This window comes from Chroicocephalus ridibundus, chromosome 7, assembly GCF_963924245.1.
Source record: "Chroicocephalus ridibundus chromosome 7, bChrRid1.1, whole genome shotgun sequence".
NCBI lineage: Eukaryota > Metazoa > Chordata > Aves > Charadriiformes > Laridae > Chroicocephalus > Chroicocephalus ridibundus.
Window position 1 is genome coordinate 21,675,368 of NC_086290.1, and position 24,570 is coordinate 21,699,937.

The following is a 24,570-nucleotide window of genomic DNA, read 5'->3' on the forward strand; positions in this document are numbered from 1 at the left end:
ACAAAGGATTTGGTTTGAAGAATTTTTAAGAATTCATAGCTACAAGTAAAGTGAATTGACTTACTAGTGTTAAAAACTCCAGCTCTGGACAAATATTAAAAACTATGTACTCTGAGAAATAAGGTAACTATCATTTCATATTAGACACGCAAACTGGCCTGTGCTTTGAAGGATACGTTAATGTGCCATAGCACCACGTTGTGAAATGGAGACAATAATAACAATTGATTTCACAAGAGTATTATAAAATGGAGACAGTAATGTTGTGAACTCTGAGATACTGTAGTTTCAGTGGAGCCCATCACTCTTATAAGGAAATCAGTAGTGTCATATTCAGAGAAAGATTTGAACGTTGCAGCAGGCAAGGGGACCACAAACCGAATGAAGCACATTTTTAAATGACATATTAGAAAACTGCCCGTTAAACAAGTACTATCCATCTTGTGACCTGAATGAGGCAGGCAGGGAATGAGTTGGAGAAGAATACTGCGCTCTCACATAATTAAAGGCTGTATCATAATGCAAACCCACATTTCAGGCCAAATACTTTAAAAGTTTGGCTAAGCTCCTAGCAACTGAATGCAAACTCTTATAATGAGAAGTTCTGGGAAGCTTAAATATAGTCTTGTTTCTTGTGTCACATCTAGCATACACTTACTAGCAACGTCCTCATGAAACTAATGAAACACTTGCCAAACTAATGCAGGAACAATTTGGAATAGCATTCCAATGCTGGAAGATCAAATCTTTCAATAAGGCTTTTTTTTATGTTGTAAGAAATTTAAGACACAAATCCTCTTTGGAAGGAGTGAGTTTCTTAGCCATTTTTATGCAAGACAAAATCTTATTTGGATAGGATCTGTTCATGAATTGAGTCTAGTTATAATCACTCAGATTATGATCTCAGAGTCAGTGCCATTTAATTAGTATTTAAGTACATGTACTGTAGCTACATTTAATTACAATCCCAGATTCCTATCTATTATCTGACAGATGATTGCTACTATTTGGCATTCAAATGGCTTCCAAAAAATAGGAAGTGAAAAACCTAATATGAATAACAATTAACAATACAGCTTGCTGTTACACAAAGCAAGCCTGCAATAAATGCTAGATCACACACAAAACAATTAGTCACCAAATCATTATTGAAGTATTAAAGCAAAAGAAGGCCCTAAACTAAGGTTTTCTCTTCTTTCTCCAGTGGTGTTTTGTGTTTTCTCTTTGTTTAGTATCTGATCTTACATTTCAGTCCTACAGATTACAAGCTTGTATGGTGGTGCCCATGAGACCCTAATATCACAGATAGACCTAAAGAATCAGAACCTTCAGATATATATTTCTAAGGAGCACTGCATCCATACCGATGCTGTACACTCTATACTGCTAGACCCTATACTGTATGTTGTCAGGCTTTGTAATACTATAGTGTTTTTGCCTCCATTTGTAAAATTGAAGAATGCAGTGGATTCAGCTGGTATCAGACAGGGACAGTGATGTTTCTGATTAAAAAGTAATATTGCAGTTGAGTTATTCTTACCTCCAACTTAACATACATATATTTTTCCAAATTTCAAATTGTCCACAGAGGGACCAGAAGAGAAAAAAAAAAAAAAAAAAAGAATAATGCATAGTAAATCCTGCTAAATTTCTTCTAATTTAAAATTAATGCATAGTAAATCCTGCTAAATTTCTTCTAATTTAAAATTGTGCTTTAAGCTAAGTTTCCTAAATACCTTTACGATATAGCTTCTTAAGTGAAATAATAACTTGAACCACATTGTAGTAAAGATAACTAAAAATAAAGGCCAACATTCCCACAGATATGCTGATATAATAGGTAATGCTCCTGCACCGTGTAGAAATATCACAGAAATATCTTCAAAAGCAACTAACAAGTACAGTTAGTTGTCCCACTGCCCCAAAAGGCTCTCCGCATCTGTGCCACGAGTGTTCAGTATGTATATTAAAATTTACCAGCTAGCTGCTAGCAAACAGAACATATAGACGCTGACTCGTTCTTTTCATTCTCTTAGCAGGAAAAGTAATTTTGGTCTCTTCTATTCATTCTTATGATTTTCATAAGACTGGTGTCTTGGCATCTTTATGAAATCTATCATTCTTTCAAATTTGGATGAATTTGCCAGCCAAAAATTATGGTTAAATATTTTTTAAGTATACAATTATAAGTTAAAAGGAGATGCAATTGCATACAACTCATTTCTTTGAAAGGGCAGATAAAAATTGAAGGCTGAATTCTGCTGTTGCGCATAATCATTAGGAAGGAATTTGAGGAAAATATGGGATCAGTTCTGTAAGCAACAAAAGCAATTGTGGTAATGTGAGACAGAGGTTCATGTTGCAAAAGGCGAAGGAACAGCCTGGTAGGAAAGGATGTTATGTTTTCAAACTTTTAAAAACATATTATAAACAATCATAATGCACAGAAATAAACACATTGGCAAGGGTCCTTCTGTTGACCAGCGCTTCCCAGTTTTAAAAGCACCAGCCGCTAAACCTGGTGTAGTTTCAAAATCAAGTGTACAAAGGTAAGTGACAAATGCACGTGAGTATAAAAACCATATACTGAAATTATATGTTCCAAACAGATTTCAGCTTTTTAATGGGACTAAGGTTACTGCTGCATATATGGAAGAATGTGAAAAGGATTTATAGAAGCAGAAGGTGGGAAGATTAAACAAAGGCGGACAATTAGTTGAGCTTATGGACCTAAACAGCCAAAAGTTAACTTCTTCACACGCAACACTAGTGCTAAAATCACAGCACAGCTCAGTAATATGACAATCTTGACTTAGTCTATGTAGGCAAAGGCCTTTTATTTTCATCTATCTAAATGACTCCGTTTGCTGACAGGATTACACTCCTGTGTGTTAAAAGTGAATAAAAGATTAGACTGAGCTGTTCTTTACTTAGGGTGTTTCCCTATTCGGGGCTTCTGACCCAGAATTTGTGTTTTAATTTAGTTATCCATTGACTATTTTTTTATTTTACAACCAGAAAATCAGTGAGCACTGCAGTTCAATTAAAAGCCCTGCATCATTTCACTGGTTCTTTGAACAGATCATAACTACAACATACATCAGTGGTATTGCTGTAAGACAAAATTCCATAGGATTTTGCATAACATTCTGGAAAAGGAAATAAAAATTATGAACACACAAGAAGTGTTCCAGCGTCCCTAAATATCTGATTGTTACCACTTAAGGGCATATTGATTTACCTCGCTGTTGGGGTTTGTTTGTTGGCTTTTCCTTCATCCTCTCATATGACACCATCTATTTTAAATGTTGACACATTTACATTTTAAAACAACCCAGAGACCCTGCTTTACTTGTATATCTTGCTAAATGTGAATAAAATTCAAACTGAAATGCATCAACTATTTTTGCTGGCAGCCAAAGCATCTATTCCTTTTCCTGACTTCTCCATAACTCTTTACTTGGATCTATAAATCCTGTAGCTTGTTTGGTGTAACAGACTGTATTGTCACCGTAATTTGTGATTCTGTTAAAAATCTCACAACATTTTATGAGGTATTTGTCTTAGGTTTTCAGGTCCTTCAATCAAGAGTGTTTACATGGAAGTCTTAATCTCTTTTGTTTGTAAATTGAAACTGCACTTTTAAATCTTACAGGGCTTAAAGATTATTTTTTAAAGCCACAAATACCTAAAATTATAAAAAACCTGCATGAATAAACAACATTAAGAGGGAGCATCAGAGACTGACAGACCACTTCACAACTGTAACCTGAGATAAGCATTATGTCTAGCCTCATATCGAAATTGTCATCAAAGTCTCTGCTCAACTTACTATTTTGTTTAATAGATGAAAGATGTAGTTGAGATGATCCTGAGTCAAGAACTGGAGAAATCATGGTATGCAAGAGCTTGAGAAATAGGAGTGCTGTCAGTAAGGAAGCTAAGTGAGCAAAACCCGGAGGGGGATTGTACCGCAAGTGGGAGACCTAGGAGTAACAGCAGACATCAGGGACTGAGGAGCAGGGCTAATTAGCAAGCCACAAGGCAAGGAAGAGGTACAGTAATATGCTGCGTGAGTAAAGAAAAAAGCAACCCGCGGAGCGTTCTAGAGCAATTAGTGCAATCTGCCCCCATGCCTGACGTGAGGCAGCTATCAGTCAGGCTCAGAGACCAGTTACAGCCAGGTCCCTGGCTGTAGTTACAGCTTGAAAAAAGACAACACGGTTTTGTTGTGTTGTCCAGGTGGATTTTATAACCATAGGACAATTTCCGTATGCAAGTATAACACGAACACTTAAAATACATTAGATACTGCTGCAGTCAGTGTTTAATAAGTGGCCTTATTAGATCATTGAGAGCTTTCAGTTGCCAATGATCTCAGCCCATTGTTGCTTTCTGCTTTTTAGCCTCACCTTCATTTCAGAGACAGATTTTAATGAGATCCACAACTTTCTCCTTATATCTAGATACATTGCTTGAAATAAGCGGTACTTTATATGTGTGGAAACAAATGTACATGCCTGTAGGCAGTTTATTTTATATGCCATAGCAGAAAAAGTGTCTGCAATGCCTGTATGAACCCATCAGCAAAGAGGCAGACATAATGAAGAGAGTAATGGTGTATTACGCTTCATCTGCAGCTGAGAACTCTGTCAATTGCCAGAAAAGGGAAGAGGGGCATGGGAAATACAGACAGGCAATATACATAAAGAGACAGAAGTTTAATAGCAAGTATGCCAGAGAAAAGGGCATGAAATACATTTGATACAGGTGAGAGATGTCAGCTTATTGCTTTTTATTTACAGACGTGCACAGATGTGTATAGTGCTTTATCATACAAAAATTAAATTGATGTAGATAGCTCAAGGAGTAGAGATGTGAAATCAGAATTGGTATGAAGAGAATATTAGAATGAACTAAATTATCGGGGAATAGGAACTGCTTTATCCTCTGGTCACTGCAATAAATATGCAATGAATTATTCTGAAGAAACATTAAGTATCTTGCTAATGAGGCCTAGGGTGTCATTGTACAATGTAGGGTGCTCAGATGGGAATTAGTGATAAGCAGATAAGCCTTATGTTAAAAAAAAAAAGGTGTAACACTACAAAATACATAATAGCAAAAGCTACACCAGGCACAGACGTATCCAAAGAAGAGGTCTGATATCCTAAGCAGAAATTATTTCCTGAATGGAAGTCCTCTCAAAGACCAACCTTTCTACAAATTACAGAAAAGATACAACGCGAACAGAACTGCTTGTAAAGTCCAGAAAGACCACCAGTTAATTTCTGCTCCCAAATTACACCATAAAGGCATCAGAGTCCAGAAACACTGCCTCGGAATACATCTTTCATATTTGTATCATAGAATCATCATAGAATGGTTCGGGTTGGAAGGGACCTTCAAGATCATCTAGTTCCAACCCCCTGCCATGTGCAGGGACACCTCCCACTAGACCGGGTTGCTCAAAGCCCCATCCAACCTGGCCTTGAACACTTCCAGGGATGGGGCAGCCACAGCTTCTCTGGGCAACCTGTTCCAGTGCCTCATCTCTTTCACAGTGAAAAATTTCTTCCTAATACCTAATCCAGATCTACCCTCTTTCAGTTACCCCTTGTCCTATCACTACATGCCCTTGCAAACAGTCTCTCTCCAGCTTTCCCGTAGGCCGCCTTGAAGTAATGGAAAGCCATTATAAGGTCTTCCCAGAGCCTTCTCTTCTCCAGGCTGAACGACCCCCTCTCTCTCAGCCTGTCTTCACAGGAGAGGTGCTCCAGCCCTCTAATCATCTTCATGGCCCTCCTCTGGACCCTCTCCAACAGATCCATGCCCTTCTTATGTTAGGGACCCCAGAGCTGGATGCAGTACTCCAGGTGGGGTCTTACCAGAGCAGAGTAGAGGGTAAGAATCACCTCCCTTGACCTGCTGGCCACAGTTCTTTTGATGCAGCCTAGGATGTGGTTGGCTTTCTGGGCTGCAAGAGCACATTGTCAGGTCGTGTTGAGCTTCTCATGCATCAACACCCCCAAGTCTTTCTCCTCAGGGCTGCTCTCAAAGCCATTCCCCGCCCAGCCTGTATTTGTGCTTGCGATTCCCCTGACCCACATGGGGCTGACCTTGCACTTGGCCTTATCTTCATGAGGTTCACACAGGCCCACCTCTCAAGTCTGTCCAGGTCCGTCTGGATGGCATCCCTTCCCTCCAGCCTATCAACCGCTCCACACAGCATGGTGTGTAGGCAAACTTGCTGAGGTTGAACTCAATCCCACTGTCCATGTCACTGACAAAGATATTAAACAGCACCAGCCCCAATACCAGCCCCTGAGGAATACCACTCATCACTGGTCTCCACTTGGACATCGAGCTGTTGACCACAACTCTTTGAGTGTGATCATCCAGCCAATTCCTTACCTACCAAGTGGTTCACCCATCAAATCCATGTCTCTTCAATTTAGAGATAAAGATGTCATGCAGGACAGTGTCAAATGCTTTGCACAAGTCCAGGCAGATGTTGTCAGTTGCTCTTCCCTTATCCACCAATGCTGTAACACACTTAATTGTTCTGAGTGATTCAAGACTTTTTTATTTACTTCATTAATACTTGAATTCTAGAAGGGAAGTGAATGGGGGAAGGATTCAAAGATTCAAGAGCAACTGAAGGGACTGATTGAGAACTAGATCTAAAATAATGCTCAGCTAGCACCAGTTTCTCACATTCTGATCCCAAAATGCAAATGTGTTGTAATAGTTATGATTACCCACCAGCAAGTGCCATTTGGGGTGCCACCACCTATGATTTTCTTTGTAAAAAGGCAGTAAGTTCTGTGAAGGTTGCAGTAATAGAATGAATCTGATAAGTTTTCTGTAAAGTTACTTATAGGACCATTACTTGTTTACTTTGTTTTTCTGTACAACGAGCACAAGGCTTGTATGAGGACAATGGGTACATGTATTGTACGTATAAATTCCCATCCATATGGGATGAGTTACTGTAGCAATGCTTTGAAGTTAACAAACCTTCTCAGATCATTACAGATAAAAATACTTCATTTCCACCTTTAATATGAAATGAATGAACTATTAGTTGTGTAAACAACTTCTGTATTTCATTTCTGATACTGCAGAAGTAGCAACAGTGATTTCTTTTCATACATTTGAGATGTGTAAAGATAGGCAGCAAACACTAACTCTTCAAAAACTTCACAAACTGTTTCTAATTACTTTTCTATTTTTTTTAAAATGAAGACTTAAGACCTTTCTTTTTTGTAATACATAGCAGAGCTTATTTTTATTTCAAGCACTGTGAAACTAATGGTTTATTACTTGGTACTTGATAGGAGGATGAGTGTTATTTACAACTTTAAATTATTTTGAATTTTCAAAGTCTTTGATTCAATTTTACAAAGCAGCAAAATGATGTTTTAGATTGCACACATGAGAGAATAAGAACTTGCTGGAAAACAGACAACTCGAGAATATTTCTAATGGTAACTGTTTCAGCTGAGAGAAAGAACTAAAGGACAAGGAGTTATTTTTACCTGTCTTTCTTCTTACGTTGAAGTACTTTCTTTTTTTCTTGTAATGAAAGTGCTATGTCAGCGAACTCATGTTTTGGTTGAACACAGAGCAAGTAGCAAGCTAAATTATATACTCAATACAAATCTCATGCAATAATGATGAAATAAGTGTAAAATGACTGTAACCAAAGCAGGCGCTTTATGAAGTAAGGTCTCTTCTAAATTCAGTATGTGTAGGCAATATAGAGAAAATGGAAATGTATTAAAAAAGATGGAATCGTAGACTAGACTGGCCAAAAGTTTTAATGAGACTGTAAAATATTATGATAAGCCTCTGTTTAAAATATACTCGGCCTTTGTCACTGCAGTATAAAGCAGATAAAAACTTAAGTGTGACGTCATGGAACATAATTAGAAGTCAAGCTGGCATGGAATTATGGTGCTCAAAAAACACAAGGAGCCAGTTCTGAGCCCTTGGCCTGTGATGAGAAATTCTGCTGACTTCAGCACGAAGTAAAAATAACTCGAATTATTGTGGGCTGCAGGACTGGACCTTGGTCATTATTTAATCTAAACACAGTAGAGCTTCAGTTTAGTAAGGATGGCATGAACTTTGCAAAGAACAGCTATTTAACAAAGAGGTCAAAAGTCTGCTGCTGCTTCTACTAACTAAAGAAGCAACCACTTAATCTCAGGCAGTATACAGCTGCCCTACTTACAATATATAGCAGTCATTACAAAATAAATGGATATTTATAGTCAAATTTATCACCCTTACATTGTCATATACAGACAGACACACACAATGCTCTCTATTAGATTAGTTCAGACTAGCTTCGGGTATTTTTTTTTTCCTAACTCTGAGGCCATATTTTAGTAGAGGCATTTCACAAAAGGTTGAAGGTTTAGAATTGGGGAAATTTCATTCAGCTTTGCAAGGACAAAATTTGCATAATGGGGCTGCAATTTAAGACTTCTAAGAATAAAATTTCTCCTGAAATATCCGACATTTCCAAAAGGAAATACCATCATAAAAAAAAATCAACACTTGAGGTTCAATTCTAGGTTTACAGAAAGAGCTATAGAAAATAAGAATGACAAAACGTTCTAAAAAATGAAAGTTTTGAGAATAGCCAGTGGTTTCTAGTTCTTCATGAAGAGTTCATCAGTTTTTAGTTTAAAGTACAGGAAGTATGATAGTGGTCATAACTGTTTTCTGTTTGCTTAAAAATATTAGTGAAGCTTACTGAACTACTCTGGCTTGATTAAATGCATGGCAAAAGTCAAGCATTGGAATATCTCTTTTTCCATGCAAGGGCATACAATGACATATGATCCTACACCCTTCCTTTCAGATGGTGTCAAGGGAATAAGGTAGCACAAATGCCTGTGAAAGATAGCTAGCATGAAACAAGTCATACACCAGACATCATCCTCTGCAGTGATAAATTCTTTAGTGAGCTGGATGTCTGGAGGAAAAAAGAGGGCTGAGGAAAATGAATGTGCCTTAAACATGATCTTCATCTTTCTAATGAGTTATTTAGTTACACAACCCTCTCCTATTGCTAAGTAGGAGGATATATCATGATAGCCATTCTGCAGAACATTCCTTACACAAAGTTGTCTGATTAATAATTCTTCTTATTTGTGCATGTACCCAGTATTTTGTATTTGTACCTGTCTGAGGAAGTTTTATATACACAAATTTCAAAAATATCCATGGAAAAACAACATAATCATTACACTGCTAAAACGGTTATTAAGAGTCAGAATAAAATACCAGAAATTCAGAACTGGTTATTTTTAAAATTATCTCATTCACAGGTGGTCCTATACTAACCATATACAGAAAACAAGGTGCTTTGATTCCTGTTTCTATCACTCAAAATTATTAAGACTCAACCATTAGTTAAATATTCTAAAAAAATGTCTCCAGACTCCACATCCAATTTCTTCTTCTATGTTCTAGAAATCATTTTGGATGATGCCCCCGCTTTCCCCTTTCCCCCAGTGCTTCACTGAAAGTTTCACGATTAAGCACAGCAATTTTTCATTTGATTATTTAGTAAGAAATAAAGAAAATAAAATTTTGAAGGGCTTATTTACCGTTGTGGAAAGAACAGTTAAATCAATAAGGGCAAATAAGTACCTTCTAGTATACTGAAAGCATCCTTTTTTTGTTTATAGAAAAGGAGATTAATGTTCACATTTAAACATTTCACAAACCTCTATGCATAGCTTCTTACACATGCAGTAACATAAACTCACTGCCAGAAGAACTAAAGCCACATATATGGTGTTTTGGGGGGCTACGGAAGAAACTGGCATCAATTCCTAGGGCATTTAGTGAAGAACAGCTCGTACCCACAGTGCTCAGACCCAACAGTAGTAGATTTGCCATATCATTACAGCATAGATACATGGGCCAAAACCCTCTGCATCTCACATGGCAATTTAAACCATAGAATTTTATTTATTTTACCACAATTTCTCCAGATGCATCTACCTGGTTTGCTTGGGAAAGAAGCCTACAAGACAAAAGGCTATATGAGGTGTAGGTGATAATGGAATCAGAGTCTGGAAGAAGTCAGACAGATTGACAGATAGGTGTAATCCTCAGAAAACTTTTCTCTTAGTCCCAATCCTTTTGCGTTTGCACTTTCTCTGTTTTCTTGCTACATGCTCCTCTGCTTTTTTGCTATCCTATTTCTTCAAGTTTTATTTCTAATAATCACTGTTATCCAATCTTTAAGTTCCTTCATATCTTCATTTTCTCTTTTCTTCATCATATTCCTTGCTATATTTTTCCTGTTCCTCTATGTTTATTTTTCATTGCATGGTCCTAACCACCTCTCAGCTTGTCCCTGCGTTTGCTCAAACCCTTGCCAACTGATCTAAACACACTTTAGTCATGGCTTGTTAAATGTTAAATGTTAAAACCTGCCTCAAGCCTTTATACTGCCTTCTTCCCCCTCACAAAGAAGACATTGCAATTTCAGTAAGATCAGTGTCAGAAGAAAAAGTGCTGGCCCAGGGCCTTTTAATTTTTTTAAAGATTTGGAATAAGTAACTAAGAATAGTAGGTGAGAATCCCCTCAAATACAAGTAGAAATGGTGTTAACAACCACCAGTTGAGCTTTAAATTTGTTTTTTAATCTACTACTTCACAGTGAAACAGCAAAGAAAAGTCCAAGGTTCTTACTAATCGCTAATTTGAGCTTTGAAATTAAGCAAAAACACATTCAGAACAATTCAGTAGCAGCATTTTTGTGCAAGGATACACATGAGGTGAAACAAGTGTTATTTACAGACCATGCAATTCATCTATGGCAGACAGAAGAATAACAACATTTTTTTTTTTGGTACTACAATAGCTAGTATTCTGTAATTACTTTCTACCAGTAAAAGTATTAGGGCTTTCTGACTGCTGGCTAGCATGGTGCTGGTGGGGAGGGTGGCTGAAACACACACAGCGCTCTCACCACAGCCAGTCACACCTGGATTGAGGCACACAAAGTTGAGGTGGAGATTCTGTACTCCCAGGCTCCCCAGACTCTTCCTGGCATATTGTTTTACTAATTATACAGGCTATACTATTGTCTTCACAATCCACTCTCTCATTTGTCGTAATTTAGATTGTTGAAGTGAAACCAGACCGAAGTAACTCATTTGAAAGGTTTTTCATTATCTGAAATAACGATACCTCCAGCTTAAATTTAAGATTCTAATTTCATATACAGAATGGAATCTACCGTTTGGTTGACCTTAGTAACTGAACTAATCCATTAGATTAATTCATACATATTGCGTATACATAGAGAACAGAATACACTTGTTTCAACTTGCAGCTTAGATGATGAAGAGCATTTGCAAACGATCGGCTGACTTACAAAAATACAGAAAGAAACAATTCCTTGGTAAGAGTAATTTCCTATATGGGAAACTTGCTGGATACTCAGCTTTTGAGAGGTGCTCCAAAACCAGCGAATATACTGGGCATTTATTCCCATTTGTACTTGTACAGAAGACTGTGACCTTTCTTTTGACATGTATGCCCCACAGCTGTTTCACAGTCTTCTTATATTACCTCAATAAGCTAATATGTATGGACTCTCCAAGCAGAACAGTGGAACCAAACCCACAGGGATGATAGCTCAGGGAAGCAAGCATTTAAATTAGCGCACCATCTTTGTAGTGGGGAGAAACAAGACCAAGCACTTCAGTTTTGACCACTTAAGAGAGATTTCCTCTTTGCTGCAACTTAGATTAGCCTTAGAACTTCAGCACATAATAGCTGAGGACTGCCAGGAGATTTTTAACAAAGAGCCCTCCCCTCTGCAGTGCATACGCGTTCTTTCTCTCCCCACATCAGGGAAAGAAGCCCCAAATTTAGTGATCAGCAAGAGCATTGTACAGGATTGCTCTCTTTTCTCAAAGCATTCCACTAGGGAATTAAAAGTGATCAAGCAGTTTGAGAAAGGGCAATCTCAGTCTGGGCTGAATACAAATCAAATACATAAATGAAGCTGCACATCACTCAGACTTACAGCTGGTAAGTATTGACAGCAGCATGGCCTTTTCCCTTTCCTGGGACCATCTTCTCTTTGAGTCAAACTTATATAGATCAAAATAATGTTATTGCTCTTCCATACTAGTACCAGATGCTCCTGACACTACACACTGCCAGGTTTCAATGGGCTGAGGGGTTATCTATTAGGGCAGACTTATTAGTGGCCATTACTTTTAATATGGATTTAACAGTGCCTACTTTGTGTGTTGCAAGCTTGTTTGTTTTTAAAAGTATTGTAGTAGTAAGTAGTAAATTCCAGTCTGAGTTTAATTTCCAAAGCAATTCTATGCTTTCAAATGACTAAGTTATAATTCCTTTCCATCTTACACTACAAAAACTGGAAAGAGTTCCTCACTGTTTTGACCCTGGTTAAGATTTTAAACTCTTTCAGATAGATAGTTTAAAAGAGCTGTATATTTTATCTTCTACCTGCTTAAAGGAAACGTTGTTTCATATCTATTTTATTCCAAACTCAGACTGGAAAAGGAGTGATTGGTGGGGGAGGGGAAGAAGCTCAATCACTATGGAGATACGGAATTCTGTAAGAAGTCCCAGTGGAAAAAAAAAAAACCAAAACCAACAAAGACACTGCTATTAATGTTTCTGCAACTCAAAAACTTTTAAGGGAAAAAAAATAGTATGTTTGAATCTGCATAAATGGAACTATTCTGAAACTGGACTCAGATTGCTAATGTTTTCTAATTGAAGGAAACCAAACAACGATTTCTCTTCCACTTCAGTAATGAAACCAATCCAAACCATCTTCCTTCCTATTTATGCCACCACACGCCTTCTGAATTATTTGCCTGTTTTGTAGGCTACATCCCAATCCAACACAGATTTGTTTAAAGGTGGGAGAAGATTAAGAGTTTTGAACAGGACTTGTTTATGGCTGAAGACTGTAACCCAGCGTCTAGCACTCATGATAGCCAGCACTGAAATGCTCACCTTGAATGAGATAATATAGGGAAGGTAATCTACCATCAGCTAACAAAGTTAAAAAATTCAGTTTTCCACATTAAGGTCTAAATTGCACTTAATAGATTGAGGGATGAAATGTAACCAATCTTTTTCATATGAATACAAAACCACCATTTTTGATTTATTTTTTATTACAAAAGCAGTGAGCCTAACCCCTCAAATCATTATTTTTTAATTAGAAAATTATTTTGAAAATTTTAAGAAAATCCCAAATTTTTAATTCAAATTATTCATAGGAAAATTTAAAAGGAACTGGGGTAAAATCTCACAGAAAGCCCATTCCAAGATATTTGGCTTTGTTGCACAAAACATAGTGGCTATTCATGCAGTGCGTCTATGCAAGAAAACTTCCTGATATAAATTCAACAAGAATGACAGTAATTACATATTCTGACCTATATTTCTTCATTTGTCAAATATTTTGAATACAAGGGTGATTTCCATTTGTATTCTACAATTTTGAAAGTCCACTAATTGCAAGACATTCTAAAATAAATGTAAATTGTCTGGATGGGCACCATCCAATTTCTAATGGACAGGTGTTCATATAAAAATTCAACAGTATCAGCAACAAGCTGGCAGTTACTGGTGGGGTGAGGGGCGTTAAGAAATTATTTGGCTCACAGCTGAACTTCCTATTTAACCACAGGGATGATCAAATTAAGTCAAGGTCAAGTATGTGACAGAGCAGCTGTGCCACGCAGCAGATAAAAACTGCTGGTATATATATAGTAAATTTGTTTTGATTTTCTAATCCACCATTCGTGTCTTGCAATTCAAGGCTACTGCAGGAGAGAAAGTGGCCTCCTGCACTCTCAGCCTTTACTTTGGGGTCTCCAGGTTTAGGTCCTTCCCAGGCTGCTTGAAGCCGTTATGGTGCAGCAGCCCCATAGCACTCACTGCATCTCTGGGCTACAAGGAAAGCTTTACAGATGTCCAATATAGCAGAATAGCCAAAAAATCTCCTCCCGACTGAATAAGACAGATATTTAAATCTCCCTAATGGAATTAAATTATTGGACTGGGGGTGAAATTCTTACCCACAGGACACTTTACTCAGATGTAGCCCAACTTGAACTCTTATTAACCACTAAAAATATATGCTTTCAACATAGAGTGGGTTTGGGCCCTGTTATGCTTTGGCTTCATAATCTATGATTTTCCTGTTTCAATAAATGAAAATAAATTGATTTATGGCAGCTAATACACAGGTACTGCAAAAGATGGCTGTAATTTTTTGGTACCCATCTGTCCTCCTCTTACTCCATCTGTTTCCTTCACTCATTGCACTGGAATCCTGCTTCATGAAATGGGATCCAAGCTCTTTCGTGTAGCACAGTGTAAGTTACCTAGTTACCCAGCTGAAAGACATTTTCAAAATAAATCACTCTCCTTGTACTCTGTAGAAGGCAATAGACATCATTTTGTTGTTAATGTATGTCTGAAAAATCCTTCTTTCAACAAAATACAACTCTCAGTAAATTTCCTCCAATTTCAGATTGTGCACTTCAAAATAATACCATAAAGGCTCATCATTTTAATCAATTATTGATTACACCTTGGGGACTTTCCACCGATTCCACTTGATGCTGCTTTTAAAATGGTAAGTACCTAGATAACTGTATGATATTATAAACTGGATTATATTTTTATACTAACACAAGACTAAAAATGCACAGTATTATATGATTTCATTGGATAGTATAGCTTTTCTTAAACAGTTTTGACTGAATTTTTTTACCTTTTACCAGTTCTTTGGATTAAAGATTTTTATTTGACTCTTTACTCTAAATGTAAGTGTTTAACAGGAAAAGAAAACCTAAGAAAGCCCTCTGCCCTTTACAATCCAAGATGGAAGATATACAATACAAAAGGCTGAAATTAATTTATTGAGAAATTGTGTGTAACAAAAACACAAAAGCCATTACTAAAAATATTTGTTCCATGAGATAAAATAAACAAAGGGTACTTCCATTATTATCTCATCTTTAAGGCAGTGTGGTAAGGGAGGTCATTTGAAGGTCAAAAAGGGGGGGGGTTGCTGTTGCTTTAAAAAAGGGCTCACACTTTGAGATTCTCAGTATTCATGGTGTCTTTCTTTTCTATACTACCACGGTAGCTAGAATACCTACCTGCCTTAAACACTTGTTTTACGCACTTCATTATTAGCATCATATTAAAAGGCAATAGTTATATTTTATTTGCATCTGCAAAGGACTTTTGCCTGATACCAAATATATACACAGAATAAAATATACAGGAATACTAGCACACAGAATACAGTTCACAGGAACATGCATTTAAACACACAGCTTTGTGACTAGGGCGATAGTAAATGTACTCATCACTTTTTTTTTTTTCCTCTAATCCCACATGTTGTTTTACCACAATTTCAGTAGCATAACTGTCTGTAAGCAGTAAATTACCTAACCTCTTCAGACAAGAATGAGCATTTATAATGTAAGGGAATTTAAAAATATGTAGTAAGAACATAAGTTGGAAATGAAATGTTTTTCCAAGATGAAAAATGGAAACAAGTGCTGGTAATAGCACTTTGTAAAATAGAACTTTCATGTTAGATATCCATTATAGTGATGTAGGTGACTAAAAAAATTGAGAATTGCAATTATTTTAGTCTTTAGCTGTACCTTTAAATACTTATAGCCCATTTCTCCTTTCTATAGCAGAGTTTGAAGTACTTACAAATGAAAGCAAAAAAAGAATGGCTGGTATTAATCATACAGAAAAAAATTAAAGTCTATATACCTCCTTTGCTCTTTTAAAAAGCATTAATAATGAAGTATTTGCATAAAGTTAAAGCAAGAAAACATATGTGAGAAAACATGCATCTTTTTGACGTCTGCGAGCTACTTCTCTTGATCTGCTCTATAAATAGAAACTAATTATGGAGAGACTAAAATGAAAATAATGCCCTAGAAAATAAGAGAGACTGTCTTTTTTAAATGTACTCAAAATAGTGTGAGTAAATCTATATCATACAGACACACAACCATTAAGCACATTGGAATTAGAAATCTTTTTCAGTCTGGTCTTCCTCCTTTTACAAGAAATGGTTAAACTTCCACTAACTCCATTCAAAGCAGAATCAACCTTGATGTGTTCTTTCTCTGCTAATACTTTCTGGCCTACAGAGTATCAATATTAACTGTGAATGTCAGAACTGTACAGGCTCTAGTGAAAAAAAGAAATAGTCAGTCCTCTAAATGAATGCCCGAGCTCTGACTTTTAAGTGAAGACAGAGATCAGTAAGTCAGCTGCTCTTCGTGTTGCCTTCTTACTCATAATCAAAAAACAGAGGCTTGGGGAGCGCTTAGTAACATAATCCATTCCTTCCCAGGAATTTGATCTAAGTTTTCTTTTAAAATAACTTTATTCTTCTGCTTTGGTTATAAATATTACTTCAGAAACAAATACGATCAAAGGCTAAATTCCAAACTAAAAGCTGACACAATATAGGGGGTCAGCAGTGAGGTTGAAATTTCCAGTTAATATGCTGAGTCAATCCTGTCAAGGTGGGTGTTAGGGCTTCTCAGTTTCAGTGGGTACCTCAGCCACTGTCTTTGGACAGTAATGTTTCCCAGACTCACTGCAGAAGTGCATATTAAGCTGTTTCTTAGAGTAAATAGCAACCTGCTTGTGTATCAGCAAAAGTCTGGCAAAGGACAAAATAGAAGGCACTTCAGCCACTCAGAGCAGGAGACCACCATTAGAAGGACTGAAATGGAACCAACTGGGGAAAGTTTTCTTCCTTAGGAGTTGCGGAGAGGAGGTGGCTGGATGGAGCCGCAGAGCTCAGACAGGTTAAAAGTTGCATGCTGGATTTCTCAAAATTAAATACAACCGTGGCCTTTATTTTTAGATATCTGCACTAAGAGAAGGGAGATTAAGATGCCAGAAATTATTATCCTTCGCAGGCAGAGTCACTCAGGAATCCAATCTGTATGATTGCAGATACTTGCAATCATTTACTCACCAGGATAAAGCACTGAGCTACAGTTCTCACAGTTTTAGCACCATGCAACAACCCAGCAGTCAAAAAATTTGTCCCATTAGAACAGTATACAAACTGACAGTCTGCTATGCTGCTTTACAAAATTATCAAGGGAGGAAATATCTTTAGGTTTGCCTTAACCTACCATCTGTCCACACAAAAAGTCAAAATGCATTAATTTACATACAACATTTTGCCAGTCAACAGCAACCGTTAAGCATTATTCCTTTCTCCCACCCTTCACCTTAAAAGCGACTATTCTGTATCCCTTCAGTCATGGCATATACATTTTCTGTGAAGAAAATAAGCCAAAGCAACAGTGTGCAAAAAAGCACAGTCTAGGGTGGAATGCACAACCCAGTGCACATGCTCTCCATTTGCTATATACTGCTACCCTGAAGTGCAGAATATTTGCAAAAATATAGGAACATTCAATGGCAGCAGGAGGCAGCACTTGGAGCCTACACCAGACCTGGTCAGTACCTTCAAAGACCTATTTCAAACCAGTTGGACATTAACCTAAATAGCATCTACTTGAGTTTCAAATAAATTACACACTCTTAGTCCTAACTTCCTGTTTCAGAGTGCACCAACATTTTAATCTACGCTAAAGTGAGGACTAAATGAATCATGTAAATCGTAGTGGATGCATTGGGCATGCTAAATGAGGAACCGGCATAATCATTTACAGCAAAAGCAATTAGATCATAGGGAATGCATTTAAATAGATACAGCATCAATTATTTCATTTCCAGCTACTTGAGACTATAAGACCATAACCTGAAAATTTAGTCAATGACTTCTGGTTAGTAGGCAAGTACTAAGCTACAGGATTTTAGCTTGCCATGGTTAACTGATCAGAACATGCTTTTCATTCATTCTTGTTTTTTAGATTTCATTGTTAATGCAGAAAATCTGCATAATAATGAAAACTGAAAGTGCAGTGTAAAATAAATGGAACTTAATATCAAAGTTATTTTTCATATTTAATTAACTAAAAACTTAACTTCTGAATTTTAATTCACTGACAAATAACTTCATTAACACAAAATTATGATTGCCTGTAGTGTTTCGTGTCCTTCCAGAAGGCTGACTTCAAAACCATACAAACTTTGGAGGGGGAGGGTGGCAAGAAGGAAACACACTGGAACAACCTTACCTTGCATTACGGAAAGAAAATTTCCCTGTACAAACTCAAATTGAATGGGATCTTGGAGGTGAGAATAGAGCAGGGATTACATAAAGCAAGTTGTGGGAATGATGGCTGGAGGAGCCTGGCAAAGAAAAATGAGAGAACCCTCAAGGCAGGAGATACAACAAAATAACCATCTGCATTAATTTAAAGAAAAAAAGGAAAATGTTGACAATGTGTTCACATAGCCTTTTGAAACAGAGAGAAAGAAACTGGAAGGATTAAATAGGATTTACCAATCTTCAGAGGGATATGCCTGTTTCTTTTGTCCCCTCCCACCTTCTGCATCAAGTTCAGCGCTATCAGTAGAACATTTTTCACCTTCTCAAATAAAGCTGTGAACAGCAGTCCTGATGCCATGAGCATGGCAAAAGTTGCTCAGCTGTGCCTGGTTCTCTCTGCTACTGAATAATCTATTGTAATCAATGTATTAAAGAATAAACCCAATACAGTTTTCATGATGGCAACCTGAGAAGGTACACTTAATTAATTAATAAATTACAGTTAATTACGTATGCATATGCTGGGTTTAGCTCTCTGTAGAGGACCCCAGGCTTGTCATGAAATTGCTCTTCAGCTTGATAGGCAAACAAGAACAAACTGCACTGATGTTCAGCTCACCATAATGGTGACATTTATGTTGCAAAACAGAGAGATGAAATTTCACTTTACTCAAGGTTCATATCTCATAGAAAGAAATAGCATTTGCTTGTTTTATTTATACAAGTTTAGAGGACACTGAGATACGTACATACAAAAAGGAGCACTGAGTGCAGTTCTGTTATGTGCTACAGAAGAACTGCAGAAGAAACATGTGAAAGAGAACCAGACTTAGTCACAGTCCTCAAGAATATCAAGGTTGCGTATTTGTCCATGATAACCACTGAAGGTATGCCCAAACAGATCATGCTATGTGGCCAGTCTATTCCTTGCTTTATTGTGCCAAAGCATTTATAGGTAGGTCACAACTGCTTGGTAGCTCACACAGAAACTTTTGATCTCTTCTGGTCAGGCTACTGCAGCCACCTCTTTTCTATTTCTTGCGTTAGTCCTTTACGTGTTGACTTTGTCCCTTCCTTGCAGACATTCTATGGGTTTTGGCTGGAATAGAGCTAATTTTCTTCACAGCAGTTCATATGGTGCCGTGTTTTGGACTTCTGACCAGAACAGTGTTGATAACACACCAGTGTTTGAGCTATTGCTGAACAGCACTTGCACAGCGTCAAGGCCATCTTTGTTTCTTATACCACCCTGCCACTGAGTAGGCTGGGGTGCAACAAGAACTTGTGAGGGGACACAGCCAGCACAGCTGACCCCAAATGACCAGAGGGATATTCCATACCATATTACATCATGCTCAGCAATAAAGCTGGGGGAAAGGAGGAGGAAAGAGGGACGTTCGGAGTTATGGCATTTGTCTTCCCAAGCAACTGTTATGCACAATGATGCCTTACTTTCCTAGAAATTAATAAATAGCTGCCTACTGGGGTTCACTCATAACTGACACAAAATGCCCAGTTATTTTAATTAGTAGCAAAATAGCAATGTATCCCTCTATTACAAAGAGCTAGAACAAAAAGAATACAAACATCAGGTTTTTACAAGGTCACAAAATACTTATGTTTAACTCTGGCAAGTTTGTGTAGAAAAGAAGTACCATGAATAGAAGAGGTTTGGACTGCATCTTCGGTCTAATTTTATCAGTATTTCATTTACACTTCTGCTTCTATTTCATTCCTACAGACCATGTCATCTAATTAGTCTTCATTTTAAAAGTGTATTGAAATACAGTTCTGTAGCCAGGAGTATTAGTTGGGCTTGTTTTATCTGTTACTAACGAAACAAAAGACATTCACAGAAGCAGATGACTCTTACTTTAAATCCTGTCCTAAGAGATATAAACTAATCCACTGCACTGATAAAACAAGATTGGTTTAGATTCACATATACGATAAAAATCCTCTCAAATAATATTTCATATGCAGACCAAACCCAAATAAAAAAATAAATTACATTACATAGTTTGACACAGAAATATAATGGCTAAAATTGCATAAGCTTAAGTAGGTCAGAACTCCCACTGACTTCTGTATGAATTTGTGGGTTTTGTACTTTTCTCCTCTCTGAAAATACATCTGTGTCAAATAAAGTATTTTGCAAAATGGTTTTTGATTCCCTAATTTTATTTTCATAAGGTCATACTAATTTTCTGTCTAAGAGACTGTTATAGAACACCAGGAAAATACGTGGAAAAATAAATATATTCTGGTTTTCAACTTACTCAGTTAACAATAACTGCCATAACAGCAAATAACAAACATTTTGGGTAGACTGAAAATCATTTTTCTGTTAGAAGTGCATTATAGAATCATAGAATCTTCATGGTTGGAAAGGAAAGGCTGTTCCAGCGCTTGACCACTCTTTTAGTAAAGTAATTCTTCCTAATATCTAATCTAAACCTGCCCTGCCGCAGCTTCAGACCATTTCCTCTGGTCCTGTCATTATTCACTTGGGAGAAGAGGCCAATACCCACCCCTACAACCTCCTTTCAGATAGTTGTAGAGGGCAATGAGGTCTCCCCTCAGCCTCCTCTTCTCCAAGCTAAACATGCCCAGCTCCCTCAGCCTCTCCTCATATGACCTGGTCTCCAGACCCCTCACCAGCCTGATAGCTCTCCTCTGGACATGCTCCAGCACTTCAATGTCCCTCTTGTACAGAGGGGCCCAGAACTGAACACAGGACTCGAGGTGAGGCCTCACCAGTGCCAAGTACAGAGGCATGGTCACTTCCCTACTCCTGCTGGCCACGCTATTCCTGATACAAGCCAGAATGCTGTTGGCCTTCTTGGCCACCTGGGCACACTGCTGGCTCATGTTAAACTAGCCGTCCACTAGCACCCCCAGGTCCTTTTCTGCTGGGCAGCTTTCCAGCCACTCTTCCCCAAGCCTGTAGCGTTGCTTGGGGTTGTTGTGACCAAAATGCAGGACCCGGCACTTGGCCTTATTAAACCTCATACAGTTGGCCTTGGCCCATCGATCCAGCCTGTCCAGGTCCCTCTGTAGAGCCTTCCTACCCTCAAGCAGAATGACTCTCCCACCTAGTTTGGTGTCATCTGCAAACTTACTGAGGGTGCACTCAATCCCCTCATCCAGATCATTGATAAAGATATTAAACAAAACTGGCCCCAAAACTGAGCCCTGAGGGACACCACTGGGTGTCACAGATTAGAGATGTAATCTTAGATTTTTGCTAATACATCAAGAGTTAAGCTCAGGGAAAGATCAATAATGTATTATTCATTGCAAAATTTAAAAAACCCCACATTAACAGCCATGTCTACTATTAGAATTTTCATTAGGCCAATGTAAGACCTCTGGAATGTATCTCTGTAGATGGCCTGACTGTCTTCTGTACTGACATCATTTTGCAGAGAAGAATCATTTGATGAATGATTAAAACACTGAAGCAAGAAGAGACTGAGAATGAGGTAGCAAATGTTCTATATTTCTGTCAATTTATTTTTCCTCCAGGTATAAAAAATGCTTCACAAAAGGAATTTGAATCTTTGAAGAGTAAAATATGCTAGTAAAAAACAATCTGTCCTATGTAAAATAATATTATATGCATGTGACTTCTTCAGAGGCAAAGCAGGCAAGCGGACTAGATAACACATCTGACACAATGTCAGCATAAAATATCAGGGGAAAAGAAGTAGGAGAAAGGAAAGTTACATTTTGAAATTATATTACTATCACAGCAAAAAAGATATAGTTTTTTACCTGATACCACTGTCTCTAAGAACACTAATCCCATTTATCAACCAAAAATAACATTTGCCCCTCCTTCAAAAGCAATCTGGGAAATGAATCTTTGTGCTATCTATAAAGAGCACACAGCCTGGATATAACTTTTTTTTGGTTAGTCGTCGTAGCTGATTTAAAAGCTATGTGGACATCGCTACTCAGATATTATTATGGACCAAGTGACCATTCTCTCAGTCTCTTCTTATCTGAGCCCAGAGGGCTTGTCATCAGAGAGATATGAAAACACACTCTGTGCTTCAGCAGGCGCTTCGTTCTTCTGCACTGAAAGCACTAGCGGGTTCCTTGAACATGAATTTAATTTGTGTAGCAATGATATTATGAAGCATCACTGTATTTGCATAGTGCCACTTTCCCTCATGACATCATAACAGTTTGAACATTCATAAACATCAAAACAAGTATGAAGATTTTTAACGCTGGGGATTCAACATACGAGTGATGTTTCTCTCACCACCATGTTTTTCTGCTACACAATAGTCTCATATCCTCATCATTTGCCTTAACATGATGTAAACTTTTTTCCATACATCCATAAATCTTTCTAAATCTTGTTGCTTAACCTTTAGTCACCTTGCTATTATCTAACTTCCCAGTTAGTAAATTCTAAAAATCTTCAGCTACTGAACAATCCTTATCTTAACCTAGAATTTGTAGTCATAGGAGCATAACCCATTTTTTCCACTAAGTACTTCAAAAAATAGCAGCCAATAACAAATTTTAACCTTTGATTTCTATATTGTGCTGAATATCACAATTAGCAGAACGAGCTTTGTTACTGATTTTAAAGTTGGTAAGCTTCCAGGTTTTAAATCTCACTCGAAAACTCTAGTTTCTTCATCAGAGACTTCTCTAAGAAGTATTTTTGACTTGTACCCAGACAAGTGATACAGGTGCTGCAGGATAGGACTAGCATAGGATTATACTTGTCACACAGAAATAGAACAGATGGTTTTGGAATCTTACCCTTAATCATATTTAAGCATATATTCCAGAGACTAGGGACTAAAACACAGCACCCTGATTTCCATCTCGTACCTTCACAAATGTCTGGTTTGCTACCTTTTCCATCCTGATAACTCTACTGAAGAGCATTGATTACACTGGTCTTTGTTTCAGAAATAGAAAACTAAAGCGTACAAATAAACTTGTCACAGCTAGAAGACACAAAACAAAACATAAGAAAAGTCTCTTGTGGTATACAACTTCTAACAGTCTTTCTAACACAGTCTGAAGAAAGGGCCAGGACTAAGCATTGTACATGTTTATATACCCAGAGCCCAAGGAATTTGATAAGTTTTCACAAAGAAGAGCTTACAGCATTGTGCTCCTGATTAAAAACATTTGCAGCAACTCCACCTTTAAGCAGTATAGAACAAGCTGGATTTTAGTACCCAAGGGTGGCAAAGCTTGAAGGAAATCTTGGGAAGAACAATTTTTAGGCAGTCTAAATTTCCATTTCCACCTTGAATACAATTCTATCATGATCAAGCAGACGAATTTGAATTTACTAAATTCTGCATAGGAAAAAAGTCTGTTTACACATTTGTATGACACAAATATTTGAAACAAAACTCCTTCTTCCAGCATAATAAAAAATGAATGAGAATGAATTTAAGGATTTTTTTTCTCCACAAGTATTCAGTAGGAGTTTTACTCATTTAATTGCTTTTACAGTGACAAAAATAAGTCAAGTGTTTCCTTTTTTTTTTTTTTTCAAAACAGGGATGGACCAAAGTTATCTCATGATGAGGCTTGAATCATCTTTAGTTCCTCCTCTTCAGAATTTTTTTTTAAAGAGATTTAAGAAGGGGTTCAGTTCTGCCAAATTAAGGTTGCAATGATCAATAGGAAGGATATTGGATTCTTCTATCAAAGAAAAAAAAGTGCTCCTGAGTGCAAAAGCAGTATGTTTTTTGTCTATGTCTATAATAATGTCTATTATACTGCCATTATAATTTCTTACTAGACAGCATATCAGCTAAGAGCTTCATTTACTGTCCTCTTTGTTTGTTCACTGATCATAGCATAGGGATGTGAATAAGACTCAAGAGCCATTCTGGGGAAAAAGAAATAGAAATCCAACTCAAACTCACCAATTAAAGCTACCAATCCCAGCTTGAAAACTGCTTTCAGCCACAGAATGGCAGACATAAGTACCTTGCCTCGGGCTTCAAACACATATCAGCAAGAAAAGTATGTGATAATATTAAGTAGTCCCTTGTTTCTTTTTAGTTGATAGCTCTTGAGTTTTGCTCATAAGCAATTGTAGTAGACTTTTGTGTTCAAATAGAAAAAAACCCTGCCTTTCGTTCTATAGGAATAGCAATGATATTTCTGAAAATGTACCTGCCTACAAGATGACTTTGGATCTTTAAACTGAGACACATGATGTCTGTCTTTCAGATCAGTGTCTGCTCAGCTTAGGAAAAAACAGCAGCCAGCACATCATGAGCTAAGAAACTTGTTTGCAG

The 24,570-nt window shown here is 37.4% G+C and overlaps 1 protein-coding gene across 3 annotated transcripts in view; it reads left to right on the forward strand.

Moving 5' to 3' along the window:
- B3GALT1 (beta-1,3-galactosyltransferase 1) overlaps positions 1 to 24,570 on the forward strand; it is a 216,805-nt gene that overhangs the window by 134,853 nt on the left and 57,382 nt on the right. Inside the window, exons 3-4 of one of the 3 annotated variants that reach the window (XR_010071923.1) lie at positions 14,570 to 14,674; positions 19,359 to 20,333. The exons of 1 other annotated variant lie outside the window; for it this stretch is intronic. The gene's annotated coding sequence lies outside the window, so the exon portion shown is untranslated. Of the gene's footprint in view, positions 1 to 14,569; positions 14,675 to 19,358; positions 20,334 to 24,570 lie in introns of those variants that run through there. One more of the 3 variants, XM_063340875.1, reaches the window with a different exon arrangement.